This window comes from Sciurus vulgaris (assembly GCF_902686455.1).
Source record: "Sciurus vulgaris genome assembly, chromosome: 17".
Taxonomy (NCBI): Eukaryota; Metazoa; Chordata; class Mammalia; order Rodentia; family Sciuridae; genus Sciurus; species Sciurus vulgaris.
Genome location: NC_136478.1, coordinates 5,352,212 through 5,369,214, shown reverse-complemented (window position 1 = coordinate 5,369,214; position 17,003 = coordinate 5,352,212).

The window sequence follows — 17,003 nt, the reverse complement described above, 5'->3', positions numbered from 1 at the left end:
CACAAACCCACCAGCATCACCACTTGGCCCAAGATTCTAGGAATCACCAAGGTTTTTCAAAGTACTTTTTTCCCCAAGAATCCAGGTTAAGGACTGAAGAGGTGTGCCTAAGAGCCAGAGGAACACAAGGCCCAAGCCTCAAGGATGCACATGCGTGGCTGTATGATTGAGTCTCTGAGCTGCGTGGGGGATGCTGCTGACCCCGCTCCAACCTGCAGCCTTTGAGAAGACTAGGAGTTCTACACAGTTATGTTCATGATATTAGTAACGATGAAATGGCAGGAACAGTAATCACAGGAAGTCATTTTGAGCTCCCCACCCTGGGTGCACTCCTGCCCCACGGGGTGCCCACTGGTAGAGGGTAGTGTTTAGTTCTTTCCTTGACCATACACATCAGTCCTTGTCCCAGCAGAAGAGTGATAGCTCATTCAAATCAAGCTGAGGAATGCTTAACAGAGGGCAGTTTTCAAACTGCATGCAGGGTGTGAGGGACATAGGGAGAGCTTGGTGCCCAGGGTCAGCAGTAGCAAGGCTGCTGGGCCTGAGACATGAGCACATGTTGCTAAAACCTGCAGGTCTGCAGGGCCTTGTGAAGTGAAGCTGTGGCCTTATGGAAGGACAAAGAGCCCGTGTTGACCCTGTAGGGAGGGAGCCCCCACCTCACCCTCCTCTTCTGTGGTGCTCTCTCTGATGGACACTGCATTGGCCCAAACCCAAAAGGCCAAAATCAAGGAAGTACATCAGTGTAGTCCTCTCAGAGCAGGGAACAGTTACTGAGGGGTGGACGGTGGATCGGCCGGGGTCAGCAACAGGGTGACCAGGCCAGGAGGTCTCCTGACACAGGCAATTTCATGTCTCTCCTAGGAGTTTAGAACAGGCTGAGGATCAGCCAGGGGCTGATGTTGGGTGACTGGGAACTACGGTGGTTGTACAATGTTTAGAAACCATGCTAGTGGTCGGTCTTCTGCAAGGGCAGTAAAACAGAGAGCGCCCGTGCTCAGAGAGGGAAGTCTGCAGAAAGAAAGCGGAACGGGGAGTGGGAGAACTGGCGCTGTCCAGGGTCCTGCCTGAGGTCTCCAAGGACGATCCTTTCCTTGTCCTTGAGCCCTGCCAGACAGCTCTCCCAGTAATCGCTGCTCGTTGCACAAGTAGCTTCAGTGGAATTCTGATTCCCCACTTTATATGAACGACTGCCATCTTGGAGCATTTACTAAGACCTGGGAAATGGGCAAGTTCTTCAGAAGCCATTTGATTTCACATCATCTTGTGAGATGCTACTTCTGCCGAAGGGCAGACTGAGCCTTGGGGAGGTTGGTAGCTTGCCCTCAGTGACAAAGGCAATGCAAGACTGGGCCAGGACTTGACTCCAGCTCTGGTCCTCTGGCCATTTCTCGGGCCACAGGGAGAAGCATCTTCCCTGTCCTTCATTTTGGCATAAGGACATTCATGGGAAATGTCGTGAGCACAACCTTGCAGCACACTGGTCAACCAGCACCTCTGGCCTCCCTCATACTTTCTCTCATGTGCTGAGTCTTTGAGCTGTGGCTGGCTGTCACTCTTTGTGCTACCCCAGGTCCATCCCTCCCTCATTCACTTTGCTGGAATCCCAGGAAGCTGACTTCCGAGGACTCCCTCTGGCTTCCACTACGGCACAGCTGTCAGGGGGGCACCAGCAGGGGGAAGGCACGAGGAGAGAGCAGTGCCCTCCTCACTTGGGCCCTGTGCCCAGTTCCCTGCAGGCTCCTGGAGCAAAGTTGCCTCCTCCTGGTTCTCTAGCACCACTTGCTAACTCCCTGGACAGTCCTTCACTTGTAAACAGGCCCCACCTTCAATCCCTTGCAGGTTCTAGCTGAATGTGGCTTGTTTCCCCAGGGAGCCTGTCCTATAAGCTGCTTCCTGTCTGTCTGTGTGAACATGCAACTGTCTTCAGGACTGCGGATCCTGAAAGGGGGTTGAGTCCCTGAGGTTCACGTCACTGGGCATGTTGGTCCCACAGTCTTAGACCCTCCAAAAGCTTCCCTCTCAGTTCCTCACAAGCAGACCCAAGTACAGAGTGCCCCTCAGGGCCTGCAGTGAATTTGTCTCAGAACAGGCTGGCAGGAGCTCCCCTTTCACAGTGCTCCTTAATATTGTGCACGGCAGACGTCAGGACATCTCGTGAAACCCAGTGACAACTCCCTGGATAGCTCTGTCATTATAGTAATAATCTGAATCAATAGTGTAGTAAAGCTGCCATACGTTTATTTCACCCAAGAGATTAAGCGGACAATTATATAAAGCATTCCGCAGGAAAACCAACTGCTCCAGATGCAGAGGGAGACTCTGTGCCTGTCCCCAACCAAATGCTCTTCCCTTAATACACTTGTTTTTTTCTTTTGCTGCTTTATCATCTGAATTCCCGCATTCAGAAAGAATAAACTTGTAAATTTGCTACATTTTTATCTTCCAGTTTGGGGAACTCACTCAGGGGTGTGCGTGTGTGTGTGTGTGTGTGTCTGTCTCATGTACCCTAGAATGTATGATGCCTACATCACCATCCTATGCATTGCAGAAGCTCAGCAAATGCCCCTGGGCAGTGGCCATGGTGGTTACTGTTTGAAATCATTGACGGGGCTGACTTCTCAGCATGGTATGTGCCTCTGGTTATGGGGCTTTACTTCTTTCAGCCTTCTCTTTGCAGCACAGTGACCCACAAGCACCACTTTAGTGTATTCGAAACATTCATGGTGCTGGTTTTATTTTCACATTGGTTGGAGGCAGATGCAGCTGGCAGCACATCCAGCACCAGAGGCAGCATTAGCTTCCGGGGCTGGGATTTCTTTCTCCAGTTTCTGGAGAGCCCTCTAATGCACACTCAGTAGTTTGAACTTGGCCATAATTACAGTCTTATTATCCTCACCAGCTTTACTTATCTCATTATCTCCTCCCTCCCGTGTTAGAGGTCAGTGGAACATCCCTTTTATTAGCCACTTAATCCTTTTATCCAGTAGTTCAACCCTGATTGATCCACTTAAGGTCCTTCTTTGTAGTTAACTTGCTGACATTTGAGATTCCCACCCCTCAAGTCCTTTTGCTGGGCACAAGCTGCCCAGTTCTCTGGACCAGAAGTTCATTATTGTTAATTTTATTGAAGAGAAGTCCCACTTCCTCATTGCTCAGTGAAAACCACTTTATTTCTATACTTCTTCTTTCCTTCTGCTTGTTCTTGAGGTTGGCTCTTCTAGCTTTGCGTGTTTTTCTATGCTTCTTTCTAAAATTTTTGTAGAAGTTTGTGAACATGTAAACATGTCCTTTTATAGAAAAGGACACAACCTCATGACTAAGAAGGAGAGAGAATGGCGGAGCCTTGTTAAATGTGCATACCATGTGATGAGACACGGGTGTGGGGTGTGTACTAAGATGGCTCATATTATTGATTCATTCAACAATATTTAATGGACATGTTTCCAGGATTCACTGATAAAGGTTCAAAATCATCTCAATTCATCATTTCTTTCTACTCCTAACCCTGTACAGTCTTTCCCAGGAAAATAGGTTTGCAATTTTTTTTCAACATTTAACCTGATAATAGGTTTGCAACATATATCTACATGTTATGCTGACATCTGTGCAGTGTGCCTTGGTGGTGGTGGTAGAGGTCGGGATTCAGGGACACTGAGAAGATGTGGGAGATTAAGACCACTGGGCATGCAGAATGGAACAGTTTGGAGTTGCAGTCAGATACTGTCCTGTGGAGAGAAATTCACAAAAGCCATGCCCATCCCTTTAGCCTAGCCTGGTGAAGCTGCTCGCTAGAGTCAGGAAGAGTGAGAGTGTGGTTTCTCCAAGTCACTCGGCTAAAGTAAGCCTCCCAGTTGCCCTAGGAATTGTAAGGTTACCTGTGGAGTTGATGGGACAATGAGGGAGAGAGGATCCTCCAGAGACCCCATAAAGATGCCCCAGCCAGCAGCACCATCAGTATCAGGAAACTGACCAACATCAGCTACGTGGCATTTTGGGGTGATCTCCAGCCGCGAGGTTCTTCATTTGGGAAATGGCCTTTAGCAGTGCATCAGACTCCCCTAAAGCTTTTGTTAAAACACTGTCCGCCAAGCCCCAGCCTCGGAGTTCCTGATTCCATGGGTCTGGGAACAGCCTGAGAATTTGCATTCCTAATAAATTTCCAGGGGATGTTGATGCAGGTGGTCCTAGGAGCAAAGGTTGAGAACCACGGCCTGTATTTCCCCTGTCCCCTCTGATTGTTCCTCCTATGTTTCTCCGCACTGTGCTTCTTTAGAGACTTCATAAGGGCAAATGTTCTTATGAATTAGTGCTATAACCAGAAGGACATATCATTTACATATTTGGTTGGGGGTACTGTCTTTTTAATTTCAATGATTTCAAACATAAAAAAATTACAATGTACACCACTAGCACCCTCATATTTAATGGATGCCAGCAGTTTACCATACACCCACCCCAACACCATTGCTCGTGCACACAATTCGCAGGGCACTATCTATTGACTTCTCACATGGCTGTATTCCAAAGATGCTCCTGTCACCCCTCTTTACGGGGGAAGAGCCTGGGGCTCAGAGACGTGCAAAGCCACTTGCCCAAAGGCCCCCAGAAAACAAGGAGGCCCAGCTTTGAGCCCAGGGAGGCTGGCTCCGGGCCGTCTATGCTCCTCACGCCACAGTGGTGCCCTCGGACACTTTAGATCTTTCTTTTCCCTTTTAAAGAAAAAAAAAAATTACAGATTCAGCTGGAGTTCCATCTGTGCCCTGTCCCTGAACTCATCTCTGCTTATGCAGGAGCCCACTCTCCTGGAACTAGCTGTCTGTGGGAGGGAAGTGTTCAGGGTCACTTTTGGGTCCTTTACTAGTGGAACTAGCTTTAAGCTTTCTGTATGTTTGGTCATTTTGGATATGGAGAAAAATACCAAGGACTTTGGTGAGAAGATTAATGCCTTTATAGCTCTTCTCACCTGCAGGGACCATGTCAGGTGTCCTGTGGAATGTGGAGGTCCCCCCGCCCAGTCTCTCCACGCTCCTATGCCCCCACCTGTTCTTCCTAACTAGCAGGCTGCATTGAACTGTCTCATGCTGCAGACCCCATTGCCTGGTCCTTGGCTGTGGCGTGCCTGTGGCCTCTCTAAATGGATACCACACTCATTCATTTATTCACTCATATTACCATCAAACATTATTGAGTACCTACTATGTGCCAGATACTCGCCTCGATCCTGGGAACGCAGCAATCAACGAACAAGGCAGACAGTCCCTGCTCTCAGAGCACTGACTCCAGCTTCCCTCCAGTTGTCTCTTCTCAGAGGTTTTCTAGATTTTTCTAAGCTCCCTTCTCTGTAGTCTAACCAGCAGCCTGCTGTCCTCTTAAGTCCAGCCCTGGTTCTGGTATCTTGACCACTTCTCCAGGAAGAAGGTCAGCGTGCAAGCATGAGCCTCAGACATGATCTAAAATTGAGATTTTTAAGTTAGACATCTATTTAGTGGGACAATCTTGTTTTGAAGCGAAATCGTGAGTGGAGGTTCAAGCTACAAAGCCCTAAGAGAAGAGCTGCCCGGTAAATACGAGTGAGGCAAAAGAACTGAGGTCCCTGCTCTCTTTTGACTCAGTATTTGCTAGGTGTCCCCTGAGGCACTGCATGGCACCCCTGGGGTGCTACAGAACACAGTTTAACAACCACTAATGAGTAAGGTGCACACTCACTAGCTGGGGCACTTGGCTTGGGGCTGTGCCTACTGAAATACCGAAAGATTTGGGGAAAACAGTTGGCGATGGCCCCTCGTTCCCTGCACTCCAGTTCAGGGTCTTGGAGGGCCACTCCTGAGCCTGTGTTCAGTTACTGGTGTCTTCATCTCTTTGCCTGGCCTCCTGGTTGCTCATTTTGCTCCCATGTTCTTTGGCTGTTGTTGTTGTACTTGTCAAGACTTATTTTCTTTGAAGAAAAAGGGCTTCAACCACATAGTATGAGAAATTGGCTCTGACACATATTTCTTTTCTGTTTCCAAGGAAGTTTCCCTATACATGTTCCCAAAGTGTCATTAAACTCTAATAGGCTTCCCCCATCACCCCCTCCCTGCCCCATGCCTGACTTAGCCAAGCATTTTTTAGAAACAAGGTGACTCTTATTTAAGGATTCTAAATGTATGCTAGTTCTTGGCAGTCTTAAGCACACAGCTGAATGCGTGCTAAGTCTAGCATGGATAATTACACCAGCTGTGACCTTTTAGAAACATGTATTTGGACTAAAGCAGTGTTTAGTCACTTTTGATTGACTTAGGTTTTACTTGGTTTATGTTTGGTAAACTTCAAATATTTGCTTCCATATAAGCTGGTTAAACTCTCAAAGACGACACAGCGTGTGGCCTGCTGCGTGCAAGGTCCCCTGAGATGCCGGCCGCGCAATGGACTGTGTGTTTTTTGCTTGTGCACATGCACACAACTGGAGGCAAGTGGAGTGGCTGGTGACATTTGGAAGTAATGTAGCATGACACTGCCATGCGCGGGGTGTGAAGTCCGAAAGGGCACTGGCTGTCAGGAGACGAGCGTGAGCTCTTGCTGCTTTAAGATAGCGCCTCGCAGCCGCCGGGGGGCAGGGGAGAGTGCTGGGAGAAGAGCTGCCTTCCATTCATGCTCAGTAGCCCAAGGTGACCTTGGACAAGCTCTTAAGCTGTCTGAGCAGAGAGTAGGTGGACTGGGGCTGCCCTCCAGGGGCCTCCAGCTCCATGTGGCCTCAGACAGTGATGAACAGCTCCTGAGACGTGGTGTGGTCACAAGTGAGAGGAAGGCCAGCCCCTCTGTCCCGCCTCCGTCTCCTCTTCCTCCTCCTCTTGGTCTGCTCCCTGCCTTTCTCCCTCCCTCCCTGGTGGTCCTAAGGCATTGATCCTACAGGGGCCACTGGAACTTCCTCTGCCAGCGCCATAAGCCCAGCCCCGTTTCAACAAGGCCCCCATGGTCACGTCTCTCTCGGCTGAGAGTCTAAGCAGCACGCTGCAGATTTGCGCGCCGGCCGCAGCCCTTCAGCAATGCATTGGGCAGCTCCATCTGAGGCCGCTTCCCACCCTGCAGGGATGACTGGGCTGTAGGCTCAGAGCTACCGAATCCAGGGGTCCCTGGAGACCATACCGCTAGGCCTCTGAGCCACAGCTTCAGCTTCATGAGAATGCCTCAGTCAGGGGTGTTGCCGGTCTCCTGCCGGGGCTCAGCTCTCAGCCTGGGCATGGAGCCAGTAACCCCCAGCAGCAGGAATCACTGAGGACAAACCTTCCTGGCCCCAGTGTGCGGGTGCTCGCCTTTCCTCAAGCTGGGGAGTGCTTGCATAATATGCTCGTCTTACTTGGGTTTTATTTGTCTGCTAACTGCACTAGTGAGATAATTTGCATAGCACACAAGTGAAGTATTTAAAGGGTGCAATTTCAATGTTATTTTTTTCCCGTATATTCACAGAGTTGAGTTCCCATCTCTACAATTGACTTTAAAACAACTTTGTCACCCACAAGAAAAACCCTTTATCCTATGCCCATTTCTGTTCCCAACCCTGGGGACACCTAATCTGCTTTCTGTCTATAGATTTGCCTACATGGGCATCTCATGTAAATGGAATTACTTGACGTAAGGACTTTGTGACTGACTTCTGACACTCAGGGTAAATGTCCTCAAGCCACATCTGTGTTGTGGCACCTGCCAGCACTTTAGTCCTTTTTCTGGCTAAATAGTACTCCACTTTGTGGCTGTGCCAGATTTAACTTGACCCAGCCTGGGTTGAGGGACTTTGATGTTATTTCTACCTTTTAGGCATTTTGAATAATTCTACTATGAACATTCGTGACAAATTCTTGTACATATGTACTTTCATTTCTCTTGGGTGTATTCCTAACAGTGGAATTTCTGGGGCTGGAACTTCTGGTAAATCTAGGTTTAACCTTTTGAGGCATTGCCAGCCTGTTTTCCAACTGTGGCTACGCATGTTCTACAGTCCTATCAGCAATGTGTGAGGTTCCAGTTTTTCCACCTCTCTGCTAACAATTTTTGTCTGTTTAATCATAGCCATCCTAGCAGCTATGGCCCGAGTGGAACTCAGTGTGCGTTCAAATCTGCATTCCACTTGGCTATGTCCAGGTCTCTGCCTGACAGCCCCTCTCTGTGCCTGCGCAGCTCAGGGCACATGCTTGAGCTGCCTGTGGTTAGATGAGAAGAGAGGTTTCCCACACTTGCTGGTCCCAGAGACACTCCATCTCTTACATCTGAGCAGCCCCTAACCTCTGGCTTCGCATTTCAGCCTGGGGACGACCACTCCTTCCACGAGATCCAAGGGACTTCAGGTGTTTAGGAGAATTCTGCTTTGAAGGCCTTCGAGTACTCCGTGAGAGCCAATGAAGCAACGCCCTGGAGTCCTCCCTGCACAGGGCCTGGCCCCTGGTGTCTCCCATAGGTGCAGCCTTCCTCCTTCCCGTCTATGTATGAGTTTCCATGGCTGCTGTGACCAATTTCAGCAAACTCGGTGGCTTGAAACAACATAAATATATTAGCTTATGGGGTCAGAAGTCGGACATGGCTGATCCTTTTGCAGGTCGCAGTGGGGAATCTGCTCCCTGGCTCATTTCCTCTTCTCTCACTCGCCTTCCTTGGCTTGTGGCTCCTCCCTCCATCTTCAGAACCAGGAGTCATTACTACGTCTCAGACTCGGCTTTCATGATCACGTCTCCTTCTGATTGTTTCCTCCTGCCTCCCTCTTCCACTTTTAAGGACTCTGTGGTTGCATCGGTCCATCCTGATGGTCCAGGATGATCTCCTGTTTTAAGGTCAGCTGACTAGCAACCTTGATTCTGCGTGGCTGTTCATACATTCCCAGGTTCTGAGGATCCAGAGGTGGGACATCTTCAGGAGTCACTATTCTGTGTCCCAAAGCTTGCTTTCCTTTGCTCCTCCTCACACATTCTCGTTCTCCTGCCCTCTTTCCTTCTCTCCTGCCCTCCTTCCCTCCCCCCCTTCTCTCCATGTTCTCCCCTACATTTTAACAGAGAAGAAAATGGATCTGACTCACGTTACTGAGCGTCGGCAGCCCACTAGAGTTCTGGGTTGGCACTGAACTCCAAAGGCAGCAGAAACTGTCGAGCAAAATTGGCCTTGTAACTTGCAGGTCTTCCAGGGTGTATTTTTTAATAAAGGTTTAACTTCATAAGGTTCATTTCTTTGAGAATATATTATGGGTTTGCAAATTATAAAATGCAATTCTTTCATCTTTAATCAGAACTATTCAAAAGGCAAGTCATTCAGGCATCGTACACAAAGAGGGTAAATTGCTGGGTGGTGCAGTTGCGCTGAGAAGCTGGGAAGGAAATGGAGAGAGGGGCCCATGGTGGGGCTTCTATCTTGTGACCTTCAGTTCTGTCCCCAAACAGGGCTGGTGCTGAAGAAAGGGCTCAGGTCTATAACTGGCTTAAACCTTGAAAAAGATAAACCTGGAGGGTGAACAGGGGAAGGAAAGGGGTGAAGATAATGGAGTCACAAAGCAATCTAGACTTTCTTTTTAAAATCTTCCTTGAACACATTTGCAAGATGACAGATGAAAGCAATTTTATTCATTCAACAACTCTTTGCTTGGGATGTGCAGTTTTCAGAGAAATATTATGCAATGGGTGTGGGGCGAGAAGATTGTAAAGGAAGAAAAAGAAAGAAAGAAAAAGGCCCAGAAAGCAATGCCTTTACTTTCTGTGAGCCGATGCTAAGTTGACCACACCCTTGTGTATGTAGGGCTGGGAGGGACAGGCTGATGAGGTCTGTGGGGGATGCCGCTCATTTCCTGGCCACCTAGGGCCCACATCTTCCATAGACTTTGGAGTATTGGTGGTGCTTGGTATCCTGCTTTCCAGCGTAGAAGCCATATCCTGGAGATTCCCTAGAAGCAGACAGTCTTCTAGAGAGAGTCCCTAGAACAGGGCATGTAGGGAGCGAGGGACAGGCAGTGTGGTCCTGTCAACTGAGTGCCCATCAGGAACCAGGCATCATGCTGAGTGTGGTACCTGAATTCTCCTATGCAGTTCTCAGTGGATGTCCATCCTGGGCTTGGCCCATCAGAATTTAATTGGGTCTGGACAAAGGAAAGTCAGGCTTCATCAATGGCAGTTGTGAAGTCTCCTCACACTGTGGTGGCAGCACACTCATCAGGCTGGATGGCCAAAGGACAGCCCTGGGTCCTCCAAGACTATCTCGGTTCTTTCCCATTTCCCAGCTTGGATCCTCCATCTTCCGATCCAACTTGTGAACCTCAACCCCATGCTCTAACTCATGTCTCCACAGAACATCATGGAATTTGTTTCCGTTGCTTGCAACTCAGAATGCCGACAGGTAATACTGTCACTTCTAGCAGAAAATGAGCCCTGATTACGAATACATGGAAGCCCAGGTGTTGGGGCTCAGGGACTGGCATCCCCCTCCTCCACCAGGTCTCCCGCCAGATCTTTGCATGATTAGTTCCTCCTAGACATTCAGTTCATAGTAAAATACAGTCAGAGACAACAAGTGACCCTGGGCAACCAGCTTGCCCAGGTCAACCTCCTGTCCTCTCTCAAGGGCGTTCGCAGCCCTGGGGATTGACTTGCTGCCTGGGTCCCACCCATCACAGGTTCTGATCCAGTGAGTCTGATGGTCAGCTTGGATTTAAAAGTCAGTGCAGAAGAGTCCAACATGCATTGTGGTAGGAAGACCCCGACCTGGACTGTCGCCCTGTTTAATTCTGTGCCAGACACTCGACCTCCTGGTGTATGTTTTCTGCCTTCCTGGTTTGAAAGCTGCCTGTCTTCCTGCACGAGGACGTAAGCTCAGTGAGGACAGGTCTGTCTTGCTGCTGTGGCCACAGGAAGGGTCACCACAGTGCTGAGTGAGGATCAGGTGGTAAGGCAAGGAACACCTTACTCTCCTCGGCAGGCCACCTTCAGGACGTTCGGATCTGCTCTGGATGATGTCTGAGCATCCCCTGCTGATTTTCTTCTCTACCATCAGCCCAGGCCCCAAGCCTACTTTTGCCCATGGTCTCTGGACCTTGGACACTGACACCCCAGGCTTCATCTTGGGAGGACAATCATAAACTTGAGATTCCTTCAGTGACATGGGTCAGGGGAGAAACTTGGCCTTATCAGATTATCCAGTGGGAGACTGACAAAACCACACATCCCTAAGGATGACTGCTTCTCCTGATCTCTATTATAGGGCTCTCCCCAAACGACCTGGATATAAGTCCTGGCTCTGCCGTCCTCAGGCTGTGTGCTTCTGAGCAAGTTACCTTACCTCTCTGTGTTGCTTCTTCCCAACCACCCATGGCTAAAATGCAGTTAATCACTATAGTATTTCTCTCACTAGGTGGATTTTGTGATAGGAGTTTGTGTTTTTAAATACTCACTTGGGTTGTGTGTTGTGCTGAGAGTCACCAGCCCTGCAGTTAAGAAGGAATGTGGGGGCAGGGACAGGACCTGTGTCCTGTCTAATAAACGTGATGTTTCATTGAGTGCCCACTAGGAACTAGGCATTGTGCTAGGGGTGGACCATGAATTCTCTTATTAAGTTCTCATAACCAGATGAGCCAGGCATGTCTGTGTGGGGAGCAGGGACACTAACTGGTGGGGGGCCAGGTCATACAGCCGGGAAGCAGATTAGCTGGAATCCAGACCCCAAGGAGTCTGCCGGACACCGGAGCCCATGGTGAGGTGCTGCTGGCACCTGGGCCCATAGTGCCCATCGGAGCAGAAGCTCTTCCTGCACCTAAAGGACTGGGTTCCAGGAAGCAGGGAGAAGTGGGCATGAAGGCAGAGCAGGGTGGCCCTCCGGAGTCCTGTACATGAGAACCCCAAGGAGCAGAGAAGCCGGGGGAGCCCTGCAGCAGCAACAGAACCCAGGTGGGCAAGCGGGTGTGAACCAGGGAGGCGGCAGCTCCCCCGACCAGCAGACCCTCCTGCAGGTTCGCCTACCTCCCGGCTTCCTCTCCCGCTTGGGGTTCCCAGGACCACCCTTTCTTCTTTCCTGCTGCTTCTCCGGGTCACTGATGGAGCAATCAGCATGTTAACCCAGCCATTCCCTAAATATCAAGCCGGGGGCTGTGTGAGTGAGCCAGTGAGTGCCCTTCCTTGTCCGGTCTCTCTCCTCCCAGGCTGTGGCACCCGGTCGCAGCATGACCCCCACACACCCTGCCAGCCTTCATGAGCTCACCTGCTTAAGCCTCCCTTTTACATCAGGAACCCAGCTGGGCACCAGAAAGAAAGTAAGCACCAGCCTCAGGAGGTCCCAGGCTGGTTCCCCTCTCCGGGCCCCTCACACCCATCATTAGATGCTGCTGAGGACCGCAGGGAGCCCACGGTGCTGAACGCCACCCAAGTCCTTCTGAATGCACCTGGCTGCCCGGATGAGTAGGTGGAACCGGAGATGAGAAAACGGTGGCTCCTCTCCCGGCAGGAAGCCTCCCGGAGTGGTCTCCCGGGAGAAGCCCTCCTGGCCCCTGAGTGTCTCAGGCAGGCTGGCTCTGGAGAACCGCTCCCGCCCTAGAGCACCCTCCTCCCTGCTGGCACGGTCACCTCTAGGGTGGGTTTCTGCAGAGGCCCGCACCTCCTGCGCCCGTCAACAGCCAGAGTGCCTCCGGGGTGGAAGCCAGCAGTGAGATTCTCGTCCCTCTCTGGCAACACTCCCCGGAGCAGAGCTGCAGGAAGCCCTGGACTGTCCACCTGCAGAAACCAGGGCTTTCCCACCCTCCACCCTGCGAAATGCTCCCTCTCCCTCCTGTCTGCAGGGAGAGCTCGACTGGGTCCCCACGTCTCTGGCAGGCTCTCCTCCCACTTACCCTAGCTATGGGTGATGTTCTGTGCTGATGCACCCCGCCCCTTTAGGCCCTGTGAGGCAGGGAGGACTGGTCTTGGTTCTCCTCTTTTCTAGCAGAAATGTCTTCCTTCCTTCCTCCCTCCCTCCCCTTCTCCCTCCCTCCCTCCCTCCCCCTCCCTCCCTCCCCTTCTCCCTCCCTCCCTCCCTCCCCTTCTCCCTCCCTCCCTCCCTCCCCTTCTCCCTCCCTCCCTCCCTTTCTTCCTCCCTTCTCCCCTTCTTCCTCCCTTTATTTTCTTTTTTTCTGTTAGTAGTGGGGATTGAAGCCAGGTGCGCTAATCACAGCCCTCAGCCATAGCCCCAGCCCTTTTTAGTTTTTATTTTAAGACAGGGCCATGCTAAGTTGATGAGGCTGAGGCTGGCTTGTGATCCTCCTGCTTCAGTCTCCCGAGCCCAGGGATTACAGTCCTGGCCACCTTGCCCATCTCCACCCTTCCTTTCTCACCCTAGTAACAGAGCCCTGAATTCTCTTGGAGAAGGCACATGCCCAACTGAGAGATCACGTTTCTCAGTTTCTTTAACAGCTAAATGGAACCAGGTGATAAAGTTCAGGATGTAAAGTACAGTACAGAACATAGGTAATGTCCACTTGGTGAGATAGACTCTACTGAGAGAAGGTCCTTTTGCCCTTTCCACTGCTTGGGATGTGGACACAATGGCTGGAACTCAAGCAGCCACCCTTAGAGCACTAGGCGAAGCTGCAGGTTGATGAAGCATCAAGACAAGGAAGGTGGGACTCTGAGAACCATGGAGTCCTCTACCAAGTCTGAACTGCCTGGCTTCAGCCTTTTTTCTCCCTTAAAAAATAATTTCTATTGATTCTTTACCACACAAAATTTATTTAAGTCGCATACATTTGAAGTGGTAAGATCACAGCTAGAGAGAAAGTCATCTTGTAAGAAATCTATTTATAAAATTCATATGAAAGCTTTTTTCTCTGCTGTGTTACATATTTTTCCTTTTTAAAGGAGCATGCAACGCATCACCAAGCTTATTAGCACTTTACCTACTATCAGTTTGGGGAGAAATGCTTCCTTATTCCAAATCATATACCATGGTGTGGGGGTGATACTCAAACAAGACAGGGCCCTCTTGAAAGACTCTCCCGTCAGGTTTCTCCTCTCATACTGGCCAGTTGTGGGGTGTACACTTAGTTCTTACTGCCCTTTCCCAGAAAGCAAAGCTTTGGATACTGCGCCTGTATGTGCAGGTCTACACTTAAAATAGGAACAAAAAAAAAAAAAAAAAGAAAGAAAGAAAGGAAGGAAAGGAGGAAGGAAGGAAGAAAGAGAAAAGAAAAAGAAAACAACAGAAAATCAAAATACACTCTCAAAATCACACACCAGCTAGAAGGAATCCTGTGTGTTTACAAATTAATTTCTATTTTGCAGAAAATCATTAGATGAGTAGACTGCATCCCATAATAACAAATCCATTCTATACAGATAAGCGCACACCTGACTTCTGGCCAGGCCACGTGTGGCAGTTTACACGGTTTGTGCTCTAGGGTCCTCTGTCCTCATTCCCAGCTAGTAAAGTTTGACCATTTCACGTGAGCTGTCCTAGCAGAAGCTCAGAAGCTTAGGAAACCTGCTCTCTTAGTCCTTCAAGGAATATAAAACGGTAGTACCAATCCACACTGCATGCTAGATAAAAAGGTAAAAATAAAGTGAAAACTCAAGCAGATACAGGAGGAAGCATTAACTAGTGGACGTTTGTTAAGCCCTTTTGCTGGAAAAGTCTTATGCACTAAAGGACTTTTGGACTTACTATGATTCCTTTCATATTTGAAATAATAAATATGGCATGACTTTACTGAAAGATTATATGAGAAATTAGACAAAACACACAACAGCCTAACCAGGTGAACCCCTTTTAGTACATTTCTAAAGTCTGTTTTGTGCATCTGGTGAAGAACACACTTGACTGAGAAGAGGCTTCTCACCAGGCGAGGGCATGATAGGCATGGGGAAGGACCGGCCGCAGTGGTTCTCCACACAGGAAAACCCCCCAGTAGGATTCCAGGGGGCACTCAGCACCAAGCTCCCATTTCATCTCTGACCCACCTATGTTTTGCACGTGCCATACCTGCACCTGTGTCGGTGGATCTGGTGCCACTGTTTGCATCCCACTACACATCACCTTGGGTGGAAATCTATCTGTAGCAAACTGCTGGGGTTATTTTCCACCCTTAACAGACACTTTCAAAGTCATTTATCACTTAGTAATCTAGTGCTTCCTGCGTGCCTAGCACTGGTTCAGGTGCATGGATTTCAATCAGACAGCTCCTTTGGGGTTTCTTTTATGACATTCTGTCTGCCCTTTCCACAGTCCTTAATACCCAGGGAGTTAATGTTGAGATACTATACGCCAAACTAGACACATTACCAGTGAGAAAGACCCACCCCTGCTTCCCAGTGGGAAAAGACATATTTGGGACATTATGTGTCAGATTTTCAGCTGATGGGAAGCCTCCAAGTTGGTACACTTTCCTGAAGAGCAAATCAGAAGACATCTTGCCACGACATCAGTTTCCTATCCAGGTGCTGACTTCCCTTGGCCTGTGTATTCTGGTCTTAGTTTTGTTTTTGTGTTTTTTTTTTTTTTTTTTTGTGGTGCTGGGGATTGAACCCAGGGTCTTGTGCATGCCAGGTAAGCACTCTATGAGCCGAGCTATAACCCCAGCCCTTGGCCTTTGTATTCTAAAGAGGAAGAGGAAAGGCTTCCAGCCAGGACCAAGCAGCCTGACCTGGTCCAGCCCCTTCCTACCAGCCTCACCAAGAGCTACTGCCCTCTCATGGAGATGGGACATCACTCTTTCTAGAGGTTTCTCATTCGCCCCCATCCTGAGAAGTGGTGCCGAGATTGCAATAGGATAGGATCCTTTCCCTGGTCACGGGGGCCTGAGAAGTTCAAGGACGGAGGGACCCATGTCTGCTGCTCCTTGGCACCACGATGTACACTGACGGGTGGAGGGTCTCTCTGCTCCCATGTTCTTAACTAGATCAGCAAGAAACAGTCAAAGTAAACAGACAAATGGCACTGGGTGCCTTAGGAGTGCTTGATGGGAAGAAGGGAAGGAGGGAGGGAGGGTAAAAGTTAAGCAAAGAACTCCGATGCTGGCTTTTGCTACAAATACGTTTAAACCTGGAAACACCTTGGGAGCAGGGAGGGGATGGTTTATGGAAACACAAAACCCCACAACAGCTTGGAGTGGCTGAACTCTGTATTTTGTCCATACTTGCAACAAATATTTGAAAACAGATTCTTCTTACTAAGATCTCTGGAGATGCTCTTGACTTCCTAGCACGAGGCAGTAGGTAGCTTAGGCTGCATGGTGACACTAACTCCGTCCCCTCCATCCTCAATATTCTCAGCCTCTATGCTTGCAGACTGGCCTACTTGCTCTAATTTATTTGTAACCCCCCCCCCCCCCCCCAGTCAATACAGTGTCTTGCAGTCAAAGCAGTACAGCGTCTTTGCGAGCAAAGCAGTGTAACGTGGAGGTCATCTGACGTATGTGTCCAATGAGGCCCCACCCTGCCTTCTTATCCCAGCGTTCACACAGCGGATAAGCGACCTTTCTGTGGTCTTTTTGGTGCCATGTGTCCTACGTTTTTGGTCTTCATTGGTGGTTTTGCTATTTAAAGCAACCCCAACTTCCCAGCCCAAGACCGTGGCCTGCCCTATGGGGAGCACACTGTCAGCCTTGGCCAGGCAGCAGCTGCAGGGCTGGTGGCTGTAGGCTCAGTGTTCATGAGTCAACAATGTTAAATAAGGTGCCCTTAAACATACAGCAAGGTTATGACTCGATGGCTTGATGAACACATTGTGACCAGAGACTCACAGGGACCTTGCCCTGCGTTTCCCAGGAGCAGAGGTTCAGTGTTCACTAATTGAGTGTTTGTGGTGATGCGACAGAACACAGCCAGGTGAGTAACCAGAATCAGCTGTGTTCCTAAGGAGAACTAACGAAAAGTGCTTCCTACTTTTGTAGGACTTCACACTTGTCCTTCCTGCAATCCTAGTCCATATTATCAGACCCCAAACATGGGCTTTCTCCAGAGCAGGTGTGGTTGAACAGCCGTATTAGCCAGCTTCCTGTTGCTGTGACAAAATACTTAAGATATTAACTTGAA